This window comes from Artemia franciscana, chromosome 1 (assembly GCF_032884065.1).
Source record: "Artemia franciscana chromosome 1, ASM3288406v1, whole genome shotgun sequence".
In the NCBI taxonomy this organism is placed as follows: Eukaryota; Metazoa; Arthropoda; class Branchiopoda; order Anostraca; family Artemiidae; genus Artemia; species Artemia franciscana.
Genome location: NC_088863.1, coordinates 17,238,220 through 17,257,621, shown reverse-complemented (window position 1 = coordinate 17,257,621; position 19,402 = coordinate 17,238,220). Strand labels below are relative to the sequence as shown.

At 33.2% G+C, this 19,402-nt stretch overlaps 1 protein-coding gene across 5 annotated transcripts in view; it reads right to left on the bottom strand.

Moving 5' to 3' along the window:
• LOC136026365 (rab9 effector protein with kelch motifs-like) overlaps window positions 1–19,402 on the bottom strand; it is a 116,942-nt gene that overhangs the window by 40,091 nt on the left and 57,449 nt on the right. The window lies entirely within an intron of this gene.

Here is a 19,402-nt window from a genome sequence, read left to right as displayed (position 1 = left end):
TTGTAGATAGGAGCTTGAAATTTTTACAATAGGTTTCTCTGATACTCTGAATAAAATGATGTGACTTTCATTAGGATTCTATGACTTTTAGGGGATGTTTCCCCCTATTTTCCAAAATTAGGCAAATTTTCTCAGGCTCGTAACTTTTGATTAGTAAGACTAAATTTGATGAAACTTATAGATTTTAAATCAGCATAAAAATTCACTTCTTTTGATGTATCTGTTAGTATCAAAATTCCGTTTTTTAGAGTTTCGTTTACTATTGAGCCGGGTTGCTCTTTACTTCAGTTCGTTACCACGTACTGTTTGATATCCCCACCGAAAAATTACCAGTGAATCCGCCGTAAGTATAATTTCTTGATACTGAGTTAACCTTTAAAAAGTAACATGCATAGTAAAAGGCTTTCCATATTCCTGCTCAAAAATTTGAATAAAAACAAGTTTTCTTTATTGAAAGTAAGGAGACACTTTAAAACATAAGAACAAACAAAAATTACTCCGCATATGAGGGAGGCTGACTACTCCTCAGACTCCTGCTCTTTACTTCAAAGTTTCGTAGTGCTTCAAAAATTGTTCTTATTCATATCAATGTCCGATGTAATTGATCTGTCATTCTTTAAAAACTGGGAAAACATGTCAAATTTGAGCGTATAGACCAAGGGATATAGGAGGGGTAACTCACTCACATACGGAATAATTTCCGCTTGTTTTGATTTTTGCGATTGGTCCTTATTTTCGGTATTAAAAAATTATTTGTTTTTCAATTTCATTTATGATCGCTTTTCAAATCATAATTAGGCCTACCCAAAATACAATACGCTCTACCGGCTCCAAAAACCTCCAATTATTGCTGTTAAACTGTATATATCATTTATTGTAAGTTGATGAGCAGCATCCCCATTTTTTTCTACTGTAGAATCAAAAAGTTGGATTGTAACTAAAATTTTGGACAAAAACATGCATTCAAAATTTAAATGGACAATAGATTTGTTGAATAAGTTCAAAAAAACTACTGAGACGGGAATGTTAATGAACATTTATTTTATTGGATAAGTCGAGACAAACTACTATGTTCAAGTGGCTGAAGAAGGGTTTTATTGTTCGTATGAAAGAAAATTCTGCATGAAAATTCTCAAAAATAGGGTATCAAATAGAAAAAAAAAAATGTTACCATTTACAATAACTAAGAACAAAGCTCCTGGTATCACTTACCCCCGCCCAGAAGATTTCTGGTGAGACTTATGATGTTTCGCCTCAAATTTGTCCTTCTGCGCCGGTAGGCATGTGAGTACAATATTTTATCCTACATATAAAAAGACTGTAGCTATGAAAGATGCATTATGAACCCCCCTCCTTCTCAGCACCAATTATAAATGTATGAACCAAAAATGTTACCGAGGATCAAGAGGGATTAGATATTCTACCTGTCCCTTCACTAAAACTCATTCTACATTTAACTGAAGGCTCAATTAAAATTAGGATAATTGTGTATTAAAGTTCACTTTTTGATGTGTCTGCCAACCTCCTGAAATGAAGGACTGTCCCTCCTCCGTGATAGCTGATGTCCATGACACAAACTGTATATAATTGCATGGCATATGAAGTAAATCAGTTTAGTTAAAAGAAGCTTTATAGTACACGCAAGAAATATTTTGCACAATAGGAAGGGGGCATCACAGCGCAGCACCCTCACTCAGGCTTAGTTTAAAACAAGAGAGATGAGAGGTTTACAGTAGTATAGCAATAATACAGCCTGACTGCACACCTTATTTGGGCAATAAAGATAGGGACAATACTCTTGGACGAGCCTCATTAACATAAGTGAATTAGCATAGAATATGCATAACAGATTTACCTAGCAACCAGATCCAGTCATTAGAGCTTCGCTAGCAACCGGAATGACTCTACTAAAGAGGGTATATATGTTTTGCAAACTTCCATGAAAACTTCATTTGTATATAGCCATGGAACCCTAGCAACCAACCGTAGCATCCAGATCCAGTATTTACCTGGATTTTCAATGTATTTCATATTAGTAAGAACGTAGAATTCAGAGAGAGAACAGTTTGAATATATTTTTTTTCATCTAATTTTTATTTGACAATAGATAATAGCAAAAATGTGTGATTTGTATACACTATTACAAGTTGATAGCGGAGCTGGCAATAGAAGCAATGAAAAACAGACAAGAGCACCAAAGGTAGCAGTTAACATTAAAAAAGGATCTCGACTATGCCTTGAACAGAATGATATCCATGCCATATATGTGATATGATTGGGCAAATTCAAATGGGAGGAGCTGTTATGTTTTACTGGCATAAAATTATCCTTTATGTTGTTTTTTCTTTATTTTTTTGTTACCATCATATTTCATTCATTTATAATTTATGTTTTATTAAGCTAACAATTTCAATTTAATTCAATTTAAAAAACATGCAACCCTTTTTAAGTATCATATCCTAATGGCTATTGACAATTTTATATTAGATTAAAGATACATAAATGTTTACTGACAGTTGTTTCCACCAATTTATTGAATTAATTTTTTTTACTGTAGAGTATGAAATAGATAAAATATAAAAACACAAAATTAATTGAAATCTATTACCGTCGAAACCGTTAAATACCGTTGAAAGTATATAATAAAACGATTCATGGTGACGAATTATATACTTAATATAATGCATATACATGGACTTCAAGCTGATTTAAACGCAATAGTGAAATATATTGACGACAATAACTTGAATCAATATGTGGAAAATGGGTGATATACTGTTGTTGTAATTATGTAATAAAAATATACCCTCATGAATCATTTGCTATGGCTGTTTTTAGAGGGAAATTATGGTCATCCATATCCAGCCTCCAAGGGCTCCAATTCCCATTCCCTCATTCAACCTGGACGAATCCGAGATATGGGCGTTTTACAAAATTCGTGATTGTCAGTTTTGTATCCTTATAATAATAATAATAGTAATAATAATAATAGCAATAATAATAATAATGTATTGTTACCCTCTGCATACAACACAAATACAATTAAGAGGAGTATAAAAAAATGAAAAGAAAAACAAAAAGGGCACCGAAAAAAGAAAGAAAAAGAAGAAGCATAATTCTTGAAAACTTCGGACACTTTAAAACACTATTTCATAAAAAATAAATGTCCTCCAATCAGCTACCAAAGGGTTCTCCTTATTAAATTACATAATTCTGATGAAGTGCTGTGGGAAGTGCAGATGCTTGAGCTGCCTGTCCCCAGCAGTCTAGGGAGTATAGTTCGGCCGGTACCAATACGGCTCTTCAAACTCACTCCCACTCCTTTCTGCACATTATATAAATATAATTAAAAACCCTTTATTCATTGTCTTCTTCATGCTCCAGTATATGGATAAAACATCATAAGTTTTCATAGCTGGCAATTCTAAGCACTTGATAGAAGGTAAGTCAGTGAAAATCGATAATTCTGTTGCAGTGGTCAACAAATCTACGTGACAGTTCGACCATTTTTTGACAAATCTCAAAAACACCGTACCGTTGCGAAAAGTAACTATTACGAGTCTAAATTCGGATGCTAAGAATACAATTGCAGAACCTAAACAACATCAATCGTTTTGTTTTTATCATATGCAGAGAAAAACTTCTAAAGCGGAACCAAAAACAACACAAGCGGTGCAAAAAAACGCGTTATATAGCCGCCCATGGGTTCTCTTATCAAACTGGCCCTTTTCCAAAGCGATAACACCATAAGATTTTTTTAGTTTCTATTTCAAATAATATATTGATATATATTTCTTCAAGTTTTAATATTTTTTTATTTATTAGACTTTAAAAAGTTAGAACACTTTGAACGTATTTTGTTTAAGTCATAGAATAAATAACCAAGTCAAACTCAAAACGAGCGAAAATTAGCATAAGTAGTGCTTATGGCCCCCATGTCTTTTCAAGACCAGAAAATAATTTGCACTTTACTGAAAAAAAAATACAAATAAAATATTTTCACTTTGTTCATATTCGTTTAGAATGTTTTTACTAGATATATGAAGGGAGAAGTCCTCCCCCTTGTATTCAAATTACAGTGTGAGTGTTTGGTGCCCTTTTTTAAGAGTAACAAGAAATTGGAGGACAAGCAACCCTTCTTTCAAGCTTATTAATTTTCAAAACACATCTAGTCAAACCTTTGAGACATCTATACTAATACAGGATCCTTGCACCCAAATTTTTATCAAATTGGAGATGAGAATGCTTAGACCTTTCCCTTCCAAATCCTTCCATCAAATTAAGATGTGATGTCCTATTCCCTCTCCCCAAACTTCCAAAAAAGTCTCAACTTGTTTCCAAAGGTGCTCCCGGGCCATTGCAGGTATGCCATTTTGATCACCTTTCAAGTCATTCAACCTTTTGTCTATCCAGGAATAAGTTTTATGTCCCATAAAGGCATATAGTGTTCAGATAAATCAGATAAAGAACATTTTTAACCACTTTTATAAACTGAAAATGCACAGTCTCTATTGGTTTAACTTGCTAGTTAACCGTCAGGTTAACCAACACCTGAGAGAGATGAATCAGATTCGTTTTAGAGTTAGAGACATATGAATTGGGAATTTATCAAGATTCAGTCAGGCAGAGAAACTAATTCCAGACCACAAGCAGTGTACTAGAATGTGAAACGGATAAACCAGGTTTTTACCATTATCTGTGAGAAATGATTGGGATTCCTTTTATAGCTTGAGACATACGAAGTGGGAATTTATCAAGATTTTGTAAGCCACAGTCACTACTACTAGCTCATAAGTGGTATACTAGAGTCAGAAATAGGTGAATTAGGTTTTTACCTACGTCTGAGAGAGATGAATCGGAATCTTTTAGAGTTAGAGACATATGAGATGAGAATCTATTAGAATTAAGTCAGAACAGACACTACTATCAGCTTTCATGTATACTAGAGTCTAAATAGGGGAAATAGGCTTTTACTAAGTCCTGTGAGAGATGAATCGGATTCTTCTTAGAGACAGAGACATATGAAGTGGTAATTTATCCGGATTAAGTCAGAGACAGACACTACTTCCAGGTCACAAGTGGTTTATACGAGTCTGAAACTTGTGAATTAGGTTTTATCTAAGTCGTAGAGGGATGAATTGGATTCATTTTAGAGTTAGAGACAGATAAAGTGCGAATTTATCAAGATTCAATCAGACACAGACACTAATACAAGCTCACAAGCGATAAACTAGAGTCTGAAATAGTTGAATTAGGTTTTTATTAAAGTCTGAGAGAGATGAATCGCATTCTTTTAGAGTTAAAGACATGTGGAATTGGAATTTATCAAGATTCAGTCAGACACAGACACTACTACCGGCTCGCACGTGGTAGACTAGACTCTGAAATAAGTGAATTGGGTTTTTAACAAAGTTTGAGAGAGATGAATCGAATTTTTTTTAGAGTGTGAGACGTATGAAAGGGGACTTTATCAAGATTCAGTCAGATTAAGACATAACTACCAGCTCACAAGTGGTACACTAGAGTCTCAAACGAGTGAATTAGGTTTTACCAAGTCTGAGGGAGATGAAACGAATTATTTTTACAGTTAGAGACATATGAAGTGGTAATTTATCAAGATTCCATCAAACACAGACGCTACTATCAGATCACATGTGATATACTAGAGTCTGAAATAGGTGAATTATGTTTTTTACAAAAGTTTGAGAAAAGTGAATCAGATTCTTTTTAAAGTTAGAGACACAAGATTCAGTCAGACAAAGACAATACTATCACTTCACATTTGGTATACAAGAAGCTTTAATAGATAATTTACGTTCTTACCAAAGTCTGAAACAGATAAATCGAATTCTTTTCTGAGTTAGATACATAATACTATTACTTCACAAGTGGTATACTCGAGTCTGAAATAGGTAAATCAGGCTTTTAACAAAGTCTGATTGATCCGAATGGGATTCTTTTAGAGTTAGAGACATAAAAAGCGGGAATTTATCAAGATTCAGTCAGATACAGACACTATTATCAGCTCACCAGTTGTATACTAGAGTCTGGATTATTGGCAGTTTTAATAAGTGCAACCATTGCAGCGGCCACCCAATGTCTTGGAATCCTATAGCAATTGCATGGTATCACTTGCATCTCTCTATACATTTGCGATAGACAATACAAAGGCTTCATACTCTTTAACACGAATTAAATTCAATAAATTTAACTCCACCTTGTAGCTCTGCAAGAGTGAATTTTGAGAATTCTCGAACCGAAAGGTGCATTGCCACCCAAAGCTGTCTATTCACGCTGGTGCTCATTAGACTTACAGTTCCTCAAGTTATGCATTAATTTTAAATCTATAGAGAGTCTAGACAGACACACTGGACAATAACGTCGTGAATTTCCTTCTTCCCTTGACTTAAAATATGACAAATTTTTTTAATGGAAAAAAATCTCCAACTGAATAAGGTTCACTAGCATACTCGTAAAGATGTCAAATCTTATGTTTCATCGACTCAATAGATGGAACTCTCACTGAACATATTACACCCTTTTTATCTTTGCTTTGTCTTTCTGCTAATTTTGTGTCATATTGTAACACTATACCACCAATCTTTAAATATTCGCTGACCATCTAAAAAATCGATTCCTTTAAGTGTTATAGGAATTTCAAAATTTTCTTTTTAAATTTTGTCACATTCACATCAAAATTCTCGATAAATAAAACTACTAAAATGCTCCCTTTTTCATTATAATTATCTATTTTGTTGATTATGCTCCCTACCCATTCTGGAAAAACACCCTCAAAATTGTGCAAGTCAAAATGGGTTTTCTGTATTTTGGTTTACATAATTTGGGTACACCTCTCCAGAATGTTTAATAAATAAAAAGATATTTGCGCGACCTGTTCTTTAATACTATCCCTTTGTTTTCAATAAGGGCTCAAATTTTGCCCACACAGAAGTGGACTATGTTAATTGGATCCGAATGGATACTACCAGCTCTAAGAGAGTTGAAAGGGTCTCCAAAGTCAGCCCTAAAAATATGGTGATGATGGTTCGCTATTAAAAGGTACCAAGCCAAAACATCTTAATATCAGGGCATTACATGCTACTAAGAAAAAGGGTAGTGCACTCTTCACTACGTGTTTACGGTTAAAACAGCTCAAAATTTGAAACATGTTTATGAGAATAATTGTGAGGTAGGAAGTTTAATTTTCCTCATCACACATGATCGCGTTGCTAGACTTCAAAAGAAGCTAGCGACGGAATATTTGCAGAGTGAACTAAGTTACACTCTTCATCAAAATCATTGATTTCGTGGTAGTCATTATGAAAAAACTTATGAAAGCCTTTTTTCCATTGCATCTGGCACAAGTAGATTTTTGACTCTAGATTAGGTTTCAAGGCGTTGCAATAGCCGGTAAAAGTATATTTTACTTGCAATCAGGGTTTTTAGTCGCTATGCATACGCCCTTCCATCGCGCTCAGAGAGAGGTTTTGAAGTTGCTAAGGCTCTTGAATCCATCTTTGAACAATATTATAGGAAATTAGATCTAGGTAGTTAATTTTCTTATCGACGTGTAAAAAAGGTATTGTTGAAATATAGTAAGAAACTCTACCATAGTCATAGTTCCATAAAAGTAGCATTCGTTGAACATTTGATATGAACCATTCAATTTTTAATTTCATGATTTGTACATTGAAAAATACTCCTGATTTTATTCATACTTCAGATAAAATCTTGTTGATTAGTAATCAACTTCCTCATCGATCCCTGCCCAACATTAATCCTCGGCAAGTTCATATGGGTGACCATGATATACTTGAAATTTTTCTTAAACAGCACTTCAAGTGAAATAGAAGAAACTCAATTTTGGTGATACAATCTGAACCGAACAAACAAGTAATATTTTTGAAAAAGTGAATTACTTTAAGTCCACAGAAATTTCAAACTGTAAGATTCATAGTCACTAAACCAATAACCTATCGTTTACGTGATGTGAAAGATGAAGAGATTCTTTGGTGGTTCTTATGAGTATAAATTACAAAAAGATAAAAACAATGGTATGTATCAGACTAAAAAGATATTGAAAAATTGAACTCACAGGATTAAGAGACAGTTGCTTGTTTATTGGCTAGGAATCAACTCTCATTTCGATTCTTGGATTGCCGCTGAAGATATTCGCAATGCACAATGACTTATGTGTGACATTGATGTCCAATGTCTCCGACCCTTCTATAATGACTAGAATAAAACAAGCAATTTTTGAACAAAATCCCCCACCGTTAAAATTCGATTGAAAGTATTAAGTTTATCATTTTGATTGTATTCTCAAAATGCCTATGATATCCTGAAAAAGGATAGTAAAAGTGATATAAAAGTTAGACCAAACGAAGGGCCAGTGTTTGGTGAGGAAGCAAATTGGATAGAATCTCTTAACTCTGATTTATACCTACATCTCACCCTAAAACACAAAGAACTTGGTTGCTGGAATGATTCGTGTCGCACAATCAATAGAAAAATTTCTGCTCGTAAGAGTGATGCATTCCACTTTAACTATTTAATGGAACATAGTAGGATTTACATATGCTCAACCTTTGAGAAAGAAATGATTCATATCAACGATAATCTGAGAGATGTTTTTGGTTTCCGTCGGAATATTATCAATTGTAAAAGTGATGGAATCGTCAGAGGGATGGACCGTGTTATTTTTGAAGACTTTCCATCCGGTTCTCATATGAAAGTTGTGCATTTCATTATGTATCCCTTGTTGAAAAATCGAGAGACGGTATTGACAATGTCCAACTCCTACATGCTCTTGAACGAAAAACCAGCATATTCATTACTACAATAAAAAGCACCTTTAATATATTTCTGTAAGCACTTCATATTTCGGACTCTCCCATATTCAGATTCATTTATTCAAAAATTCATATTCATCAAAGTCTTCAACTTGCCCAGAGAAAAGCTTGACTACTGGGCAATATGTATAAACAAAATTTAACAATCCTCATTGATACAGAACAAACAAAAAATGAACCACTATTTCATCAATAAAATAAAAAAAAACAGTATCTTTAATGAGAGTATTTCAGGTGGAGTAAGTGGAGTGAGGCCAAAATAAAATATAAAATAAAAAATTTTACCAACCGTTCTTGCAAGCAGATTCCATGATATAAATTTTTAATCGTCTCTTGAAAGATCCTTTTGGTAACTCAACAAATTTATTTAATGAATATTTGTTGGCTATTGATGGGATCATATACCGGAGGTTGAAACGGGATCTTTCATATTTCACCAGAGGTAGTTTGTACGGGTTAACACATCTAGTTATCAGTGAATTTTGATGTTTGGACAGTAAATACTGGTCAAAAAAGAAATTGTGTACATGTTGAATCTTAAATAACCAACTAGATAATAGCAGATGAGATTTCTGTGTAAGAGTCATTATGTCTAAAAACAGGTAAGAAGTACGTGTTTCAGAGTGGATATCTGTATTCCTCGGATGTTGTAAAAACTTATCTAGAATTCGAATAGCTTTCTTTTACAGGGTTTGTAGTGGTTTAATATGTGATTTAAAAGTAAGGAAAAATATAGCAGAGCAATATTGGATGTGTGCATCTATTAGGCAAAAATATAAGATTCTTAGAACTTATATGAGAATAAAAATTTTAGTCGGTGGAGCAAACCTATATTTCTTGATAATTTTATTCTCAACAACGAAATATGTGTTTTAAAATTCATGGTAGGGTAAAAAACGATACATAAATATTTTGCTGTGTATACTCTTTTTATTTCATGAATAGTATCAATGGTAACTTTATTCAGAAAAATATTTTTCCACTTTTGATTTGATCTTCCATAAATAATAAATTATGTTTTAACAAAATTAGGGACAAGTTTGTTAATTTGGAACCAATTTGTGATGGATTTTGCAACTTCAATCAGTTTTTCTTTCAGTGTATCTAATGTTGGTGCTTTTAAACTTGCTGCAGTATCATCCGCAAACATAATTGTTAATGTATTTTCAGGAGTAGATTTAGGGAGATCATTTATATATATTAAAAATAATAGTGGTCCTAAAATTGAACCTTGTGGTATACCGATATTATTATTCGATGTCTCAGACGAATATTAATCATCAATATCTACCACAAACCTTCGATTGTGCAAATATGATTTGATTAATTTTAAAGATACACCTCTTATTCACGTATTTTCAAGTTTTTGAAATAGAATGTCGTGATTTAAAGTGTCGAAAGCTTTCTTAATATCAAAAAACAATGTAGCTGCTAAACAATCATCATCTAAAGCATCATTAATGAAAATATGTGTTGCGACGACGGCATCTTCTGTCTATCTATCTTTAAAAAACCAAAATGGAACTTCGAAAAAAATTTATCTTTTCCAGAAATGATGTAAGTCTATACTTCATTATTTTTTTAAAAACTTTAGCCAGTGGGGAAAGGAGTGCAATAGGACGGTAATTATTGGGATCTTGAGCCTCACCTTTTTTTAAATATAGGGATTATTTTAGCCTTTTTCAGAAGATCAGGGAAGGCACCATTTTTATGCTCGTATTTATAACATGTGCAAGAGGTTCATATATTACTCCTGATATTTTCTTTAAAAGATTTTTCGATATATCATCTACTGAAGCCGAATTTCATCTCTTTAAATCACTAATAGCTCTTTGGTATTCATCAAATGATACTTGTAGCATTTACAATGATTTATCTTAGTTTTGGGGCAAAAATCGTGTATAATCTGATAACTCACCCAAAAGATCTCTAACGAATTCGTCACCAATTTTACTGAAATGCTTAGCAAATAATTCTGCGATATCCTTTTTTCAGTTGATTCATTAGCGTCATTTTCATTATTAAGAAAAGTCGGTATTGCTCTTGGTTTATTTTTATTCAATTTATCACGCAAGATTTCCCACATTTTCTGCTGGGACGCTGCTGAAGATATTTCCTTCTCATAATAATTTCTTTCACTTTCTCTCAAAGTTCTAGTCAGAGTATTTTTGTACAATTTGAATTTCTGGATGTTTTCATAGGACGGATAGTTGCATTAAATTTTGTATAGTCTATTTTTTTCATTAATACATTTTAACAGTCTCAGGGATATTCATGGTTTTTGTGGTATTGACTTGGGTGTTTTCCTTTTAACTTTCAGACATATATCATTATAAACATCATTAAAGGATTTATAAAACATTTCCAATGCCTTGTTTGCATCCTCAGTACTGACTAGTTCCTTCCAATCTATATCTTCTAGCTTTATAATTAAACGCGCAATTGATTCATCATTTATTATACGACCTGTTTTTTTCATTACGTTTTTTTTAGATCGGGCCAAATTAAATTCAGAAATTATCACACCGTGATCTGAAATATCGTTTAATATGACAAAAGTTGAAAAATAAATACTAATAGAAAAAATATCATCAATTAATGTTGCTCCATTATTATCCATTCGAGTTGGAATCAGACATGATGGGAGCAGTCCTTGACAAAGCATTAGTTCTAAGAATTCTCCAATCTTCGAATCATTTTGCTTTGCTTGAATTTTCATTAGGTCTAGGTTGAAATCACTAAAAATAAATATTTGCTTTTTCATTTGTGATATTTTATTTAATAGAATTTCAAATTGCATCAAACATTGGTCTATGCTTCCGGAAGGGTGGGCGATATAAAGATATCATAATTGTTGATTTTTTATTAACTTCACATTCCAGAATACACGTTTCAAAAATCATTTCTACATACCAAATCATTAGGTCTCGTCTTATTTTCGATTTTAAATCTTTTCTTATGATGAATCCTAATCCACCATGCTAATGGTGTTTTTTACTCTCATGAACAAAATCATAATCAAATATCAAATATCAAATATCATAATCAAACTTTACATAATCAATATTCCTATCATTTAAGGAAGTTTATTTATTTTTATTTATGAACTCAATGCTATTAAGTAAACCTCTGCAGTTAAAACTAGAAAAACGTACATTACTTCATGTGGGGATAGAATCATCCATAAATGAATATTTGTTTTTCGGGCTATCTTCCAAAATTACTGCTTCATCATCCTTCACATCCCTCATGCATTCCAGTATATCAAAAGGATTTTCCTCTAACAGTTTAGTTCTGCTTGCAAGATCAGGTAAATTAGGTAAACTCAATGTCATAACTCAACAAAAAAGCCTCACTCCAATTAATCAACAATTTCACAAAAGACCACTCAAAAAAGAAAACTAAGCTAAGCACATATACCAACCGCATACGTCGGAGAAATCGAAGTTAATATTAAGTTAATATTAAGAAGTGAATTAGATGTCCCTTTAGCAATTACAAATTGGTGTTGCTTTGATTAAATTTCCTTTTTGATCCAGTAAGTGAGATAGCTAAAACAAAAAAAATTGTATGTCAGGAGATTTATTGCTATATTGCTACTCTTATACCACGTTAATTCGACTATTACAAGGGTGGTTCATCAACTTACGCTCTTGGCAATTGGTTTGCTAAGTAGTTTCACTCCACACTACCACTGGCTAAAAAATATATTGCTCCAGTTGCCGTAAATTTTGTGTCCTCTACACTACACGATTGTGTCTACACGATTGTGGCTATACGATTGTGGCTACACGATTGTGATTGCACAATTTTAGAGAAAATATGTCACAAAATCTCAGGTCAAGCACGCGATCCCTTGGCGAGTGGTTGAAATCATTAAAAAGCAAAAAAGGTTTAAAAAGGGCGAGAAACACCTCGTCACGTATCAGTCTCTTCTTAGGCCAGAAGCGAAAGACATCACTTTTGTCAAAGAAGAAAAAGACACTGAGGAAAAATTGGCTGGATTGAAAAAGGGTTTTTGTCGTAGAAATGGCATATTTACCAAAAAAAGAGTCCCATCCCTAAGTCACCTTATTATTGAATCTTTTCAATGCAGAAAATATTGATGTGAGTGTAAAGCATGGTTACTATGAACCATTCTATCCGCAACGATTGCTCTCCGAAGACGTTCATTTTCAAATTTATTCCAGTGAAGACTATTTCATCGATTTGACTTCCACAATTATAGATATGCATGTTATTATCAAAAATCAAACAATGAAAAACCAAGCTCTGCTGAGGGGTTACCCTATGAAAATTGTGCGCTACAAAGTTTTCTTGGACAAATAAGTGTCTACATAAATGCAAAGTTAGTTAACACAAGCAAAAATACACCAAACAATGCAAGTTACTTGCGATTCATGTTGATGAATCCAAATTCATGTAGGATATTGAGGCATTTAGCCATTGGATATGAATACAAAGCGAACACTGACACTACCAATGTACTTAGAGAGGTGACAACTAGGCATTTACACTTGGTTGAGAAAATAAATCACAAAATATTTAATATACCCCAATGGATGTCTCCCAAAGTTAAGATTGATATAAAGTCAAAACTTACCCTTACAATTTAATTTTTCCAAAGGTCCATTTGCTAAATAACTGCACCTCACACAACAGTCTCTTTCCAGTCAACAATAGTTCATGTATGAAAACATTAGCTTATGAGTTCTGTTCCCATGGCAATTGAAAAATTAAGAGCTAGAGGAGATAATATCAAACTGCTCGTTACGCACATAATCACGAATCAATGACATATTGCGAGGGGTTCACGTACCTACACCGACTCTTCGTGTATCAATTGTGAAATTCGCTCAAAACTAGCTTTGGCTTTTGTAAAAAGTGCTAGTGCAGTAGAATCGTGGACAAGGTTACCAAGCAAATGTAAAATTTTTGGACTTGTATGTAATTTTAGACTGTATGTAAAGTAAATGGAATTCCTCTTTACAACATATCCTTTGATAAATCCTACAGGTTTATAGATGAATTTACATTGCAGTCCCTAGATTTAGATTCATAACTATTTGAAAATGGCATAACTCGTACAATTTTTTCTAAAACTTATGGTATCATTGTATTGTATTTATTTGGTGCTCAAGATATGAGCATTGTCTGAACGGGCACTGTACGATTAGAGTTTACCTTTGCCAAGACACTGATGGATAGTATAGCATTAATGTCGCTAAATCAAATTGAAAGCTTTTTGAAAATTACCTGGATCATATTATAGGTAAAAATACTCTTTATTTAGCGCATTCTACTTTTCTAGGTACTCTCCCACCGACCCTGCATCAGTTTTTCTCACGGACAGGCTCAGGTTGGTAATTTTCTTGTTTACGTAATTCTTCTCGACGATTTATTTTACCGAAACGATCCTCTACAGCAGCTCGGAGGTCTCATGTATATCAGTCAATTCTATTATGGAACTCCATCCCTTCGGATGTCCCTCTTTTTCTTTCTGCAAAGGCATTATTTCGTCGGGTCTTTCCAGTTCAATAATTTTTGTCTCTCTTTTTAATTCTATCCCAATTTGTATGTCACTTCTCTTCTTTTAAAATCATTTTCGGCTATATATTAAATCTCCTTCTAAATCTTCTATCTGTTAAATGTCCTTGTCTTGTTCCAGTGTTATATATATATACATATATATATATATATATATATATATATATATATATATATATATATATATATATATATATATATATATATATATATATATATATATATATATATATATATATATATATGTATATATATATATATATATATATATATATATATATATATAAAAGTGTTTTATTCTTGCTCTCTGTGGTCCATTACAAGCAAAGCTTCTTGGGCCTAGTAACCGCTTTACTTTTGTAATAGTTTTTCTTTTAGTATTAATAAATTGATCGATTGATTGATTGATTGATAGCAGTGTTATATTAGACTGGGCACCATGAACACAAATCAAGTAATCAACGTATTCAACTTGGTTCCAGAAATGTCTGAATACAAAGCCTATTGCACAGCCTCGGACTTCCTTGAAAGTACTCATAACACTAGCGATAGCATTATCATCGTTAATAGTAGTCCGTCGGCAGTAATGAGGGGTAATTGGCTATTCATCTTTCAAACAGCAACGAATATGGTATTTTCCACCCTCTTGGCCTACCAGTTGCATTTCCACACAGCCAACATCAAAACATCCTGGAGCGAAGTTGGAAATCTAGTACTCAAATTCGGAAGCAAGTACAAGATTGATCGATCAAAAGCTGTGGTTTTCATACCCTACCATATTTTATTTTTAGGTATCTTGGGTACATTACAGTGAATTTCTCAGCATTTATATAGACAGGGTCACATTTTCTAAAGTAGAATGTAACTTCATTTTGTTTTATCTCATTGTAACACGTGAAGACAAGTCAAATAATCAATGTATTCAACTTGACGGGTGCTTGTCCAAATAAAAAAACCTATTGCTTAGCCTCGGATATCCTTGAAAATATTCATAACAATAGCGATAGCATTACCATCGCTAATAGTAGTCCGTCAACTGTAAAAAGGGTTCAACGGCTATATACTTTTCGAACAGCAACGAATATAGGATATTTCAATCCTCTTGGTCTACCAAACGCATTCTACACGCCCCACATCAAAGACTTTCTTGAGCGAAGTGGGGAAATCTACTATTCAAAATCGGATGTAAGTACAAGGTTTATCGATAAAAAGCTTTGATTTTCATGCACTTATCTATTTTATTTTTTATTTCGTGGCTATACTTACAGTGAATTTCTCAGCAATTATGTACACAATCCTCGATTGAACGACTTTATAGTGGAAAATATTCTTTCTTACCTGTATTGTACTGATTTCAGTACCCTAAGAATAAAGTGATTTAAGAATGTTTGAGAATTTGTTTATTAATAAAATATAAATATGTACAATAAAAAAGTCTTCTTAAGATTTTTTCTTCGAGTCATCCTTTAGATTTTTTTTTCTACGTATAGGTAACCATCGACAACAATTAGTGGTGGCTGCTTAATAGGATTCAACTTATACTCATTTAGGCATGTAAAGTCAGGGTCACATTTTGTAGAGTAGTGTGTAACTTCATTTTAACTATTTATCTTTGTGAAGTCAGTAATAATATTCTGATTCATATTATGAAATTTACAAGTTTCAATTTGGCTGTTTGACGTGATGTCACACAGAGTATTCTCATATGAAGAATTACTTTATGTAACAGCCAAATAATATCAGTTGGCTTATAATCACAGTAACTACTCTCTTCACAGAAATATCGTAGTAACCAAACTCTCTTGTTAGTCCAATAATTGAAGCGTAGACCAGATTCTTTGCCCCAAAACAATTTAAAACCTTGACTGTACCAGTATCCGTAAAAAAAAACTGAAATCACGTCTAGTGTTTTTCCCAATCAAGCCAGAGTAAGTGTATTCCCAGTGATCACTTTTATCATAGCGACAATTGGAACACAGGAAACCTCTAGTGTGAGAGTCACAAACATCTTCAAAACAAGGAAGCACGGTCTTTGATTTACACTGCATATCTTCTATGCAATGTTCAAGGATTGTGTAATCTATACTTTTCACCAGAGGCATCAATAATAGTACAATTCTCACAGAATGATCAACTGCCAAATGTATAGAAACACAGTTGATATATGTAGAAGATTTTTCTCACCGTTGACTTTTTCACTTCCAAAAAACAGCTGAGCTGCGATTGATAAAATGAATGATCCTTTTTCTTCTAGAAAGGAGTAATCGAGAGACGTCACAAAATCTATTTGGTCAGAATTTTTGACTTGTTTTTTGTTGCCATGTGAAAAATGTTTGTCTTAAACGAATTTCTAGGTAGTGTTCAATAGCAAATCCAAAATATGATTTTGTTTTGTTTCAATAAGTATGTCAATAAATTGAGTAAATACAATTTAGAATCAAACATTTTTGGAAAGTCAAAGGACTCCGCATCTTTTTTGTTCCTCAAATCAATTCATTTTTAAACCCGATACTCTCACTGCTGATTATAAATTAAAAGAATCAAAAAATGAAGATACTTTCTATCATCTCATCACCACTAAAATATCCAACAAGAAAAATATTTTCAAAAATGGAATAGTAGGAAACATACTCCTTTTTTACATACTGAATCAAATCGCTTCTTCAAAATATGTCACAAATGAATTCAATCCATATTTTAGTCTCTGTATATACATAATATTCATTTTTACTTCAAAATATAACTGTTGTTCCAACTTGAATTTGCTCAATGATATCACTTATCTCGTAAAAATCACATCCCATCCAAAGGTTAGTCGACAACATCTTCTACTGCAACATTAGGTACTCTTGGTTTCATTTCACCACTGTTAGCACCTTCAGCTTCCAACATAGTAAAAGCATTCATGACTAAATATATACTAAATATAACAACAATAATCATTATCCACAGTGTTTATGCTCTGAACTCTATTCCAATACTAAAGTAAAGGATCAAGTCTTGCATGAGCCCTAGCAATGCAATTGTCATTGGCCTTAAAAACCTGTTTTTGCTGGATTACAGAGGTCCTCGGAACACCCAACTATTGATGTTGCGCAAAATTACTTTTTTGACATAAGTAAACAATGGACTAAGATCTTTTTTTACAACCGGGGCACTTGACTATCGCCTATGAAGAAACAAGTCTTGAAGAAATTTTGGAGAAAACATTTGCATAAGTAAACAATTAACATTTACTTAACAACCATGAAAAAAAATATTGAATAAAAACATTCCATGTAGTATTACGTAATACCCACGTGTCCGTAATTAATAATACTAGCATCTTTAGGGATTAGCAAATTCAGGTATACCCCCTATGGATATCGTGGGATCTAATTTGCTCCTAGTACTCACAGCTTGTGGGAAGATGCCTGTCATTTATGACAGGCCTCTTCATATTTATGTTATTGTTAGGCCTCTGTCTTATTGTATTTATTGTTTACGTATAGTATTTATTATTTGGACATTATTCGGGGGGCAGGGGGAGCATGCTTGGGTTGGATTCTAATTGGGAGAATCCTCCAAGGTGAGGGAATTTTCGGAGGAGATAAATTTTCCTGGGAAAATTTTACACCGAGGGAATTTGACTGAGTTCCAATACGAACTTATGTTTGTTGTTTTACGTGTTCTTTGCCAAGTCGATTTTGCATGTAGAGATGTTCTAACTATTCGGAGGCTATTTTCCACATGACTTGGTTTCGGGGAAAATGTTTCCATGGAAGGTGGTATTTTTGGAGTGATCGAGAAATCGATTAGAGATTAATTTTTTTTCAAAAGAATATAAGCTAAGAATAATTTTTCAGGCTGAGCCGTCTGCAAGAAACTATGCGGGGAGATGGGATTCTTAGCGAGGATGCAATTTTCTGAAGGGAACTCGACAGGGGAAGGTGCACTTTAAGTTGGATGAAATTTTCACGAATGACTTTCCCGTGAGGTGTGGAGTAAATTTTATGGAAGATGAGCCAGATTTACTCGCTCTGTTTGAAAAACGAGCATAAATTAGAAATAAAGAAAGTTGTTTTAACTTAATTTAAAGAGCAGCATTAAAACTCAAAACGAACAGAAACTATTCCGTATATGAAGGATTACCTCCTCCTTAATGCCTTGCTCTTTATGCCAAAGTTTGACTGTTTGTTCCAAATTCGTAAGAACGGCAAATGAAGCACATGGGTTTAACTTGAATAGGAAGCTTTTTTAAAAGTACTTACAGCTTAAGCGTAAGGAACAGGGTCTTAAGGAGGGAAAACTCTTCATATACGGAACAATTTCTCTTACTTTTTTAGTTTCAATGCTGCTCCTTAATCTCAGTAAAAAAATTGTTTATTTTAATTTAACATCTGACATCGACTACGTGACTTCTCAGTAACAAGTTATTCACAGTGCGGCATACAAACTCTGCTACTGGTAAAATATTTTTTCTATATTTTTAAATCGACTAGATACCTCAGAATTTTCAATTGATAGCAACTTAATCCCCTTTGAGCTACAATTGCAGTTTAGTGCTACAAAATGCCAGAATACACCACTCCCCCGTGACACAATCCTTCTGGTCACTTAAATAGGTCACTAGAACATTTAAGCAGTATCACCACTGGGGAAAAATATCTTTTCTGTACGTTTACAATGTGGTAGCTTACTTGTTATTTTTGTATATAATCTGAAAAAGAGATTGAGAAAACCAACTAAAATATCCCATTAGAATGTATTTTGACTTTTAGGATTTGAAATAGCTTAGGGATGACTATTACACAGGGAAGCAGTGCAATAGTAATTCCAAAAGGAATTGGAGTGAATAATTCGCCCTGAAATCAGCCATTTCACCTTTTTGTAAAAGATCATAAGTCCCTGAATCCTCCCCCCTTCATTCATTTAGTTTTAAAATTCCTCCCTTTTTTCCAATCTAGTAATTTCTATGTCACCAAATCCACTTTCTTCAGGTTATCAGTATATCAGATATTAAA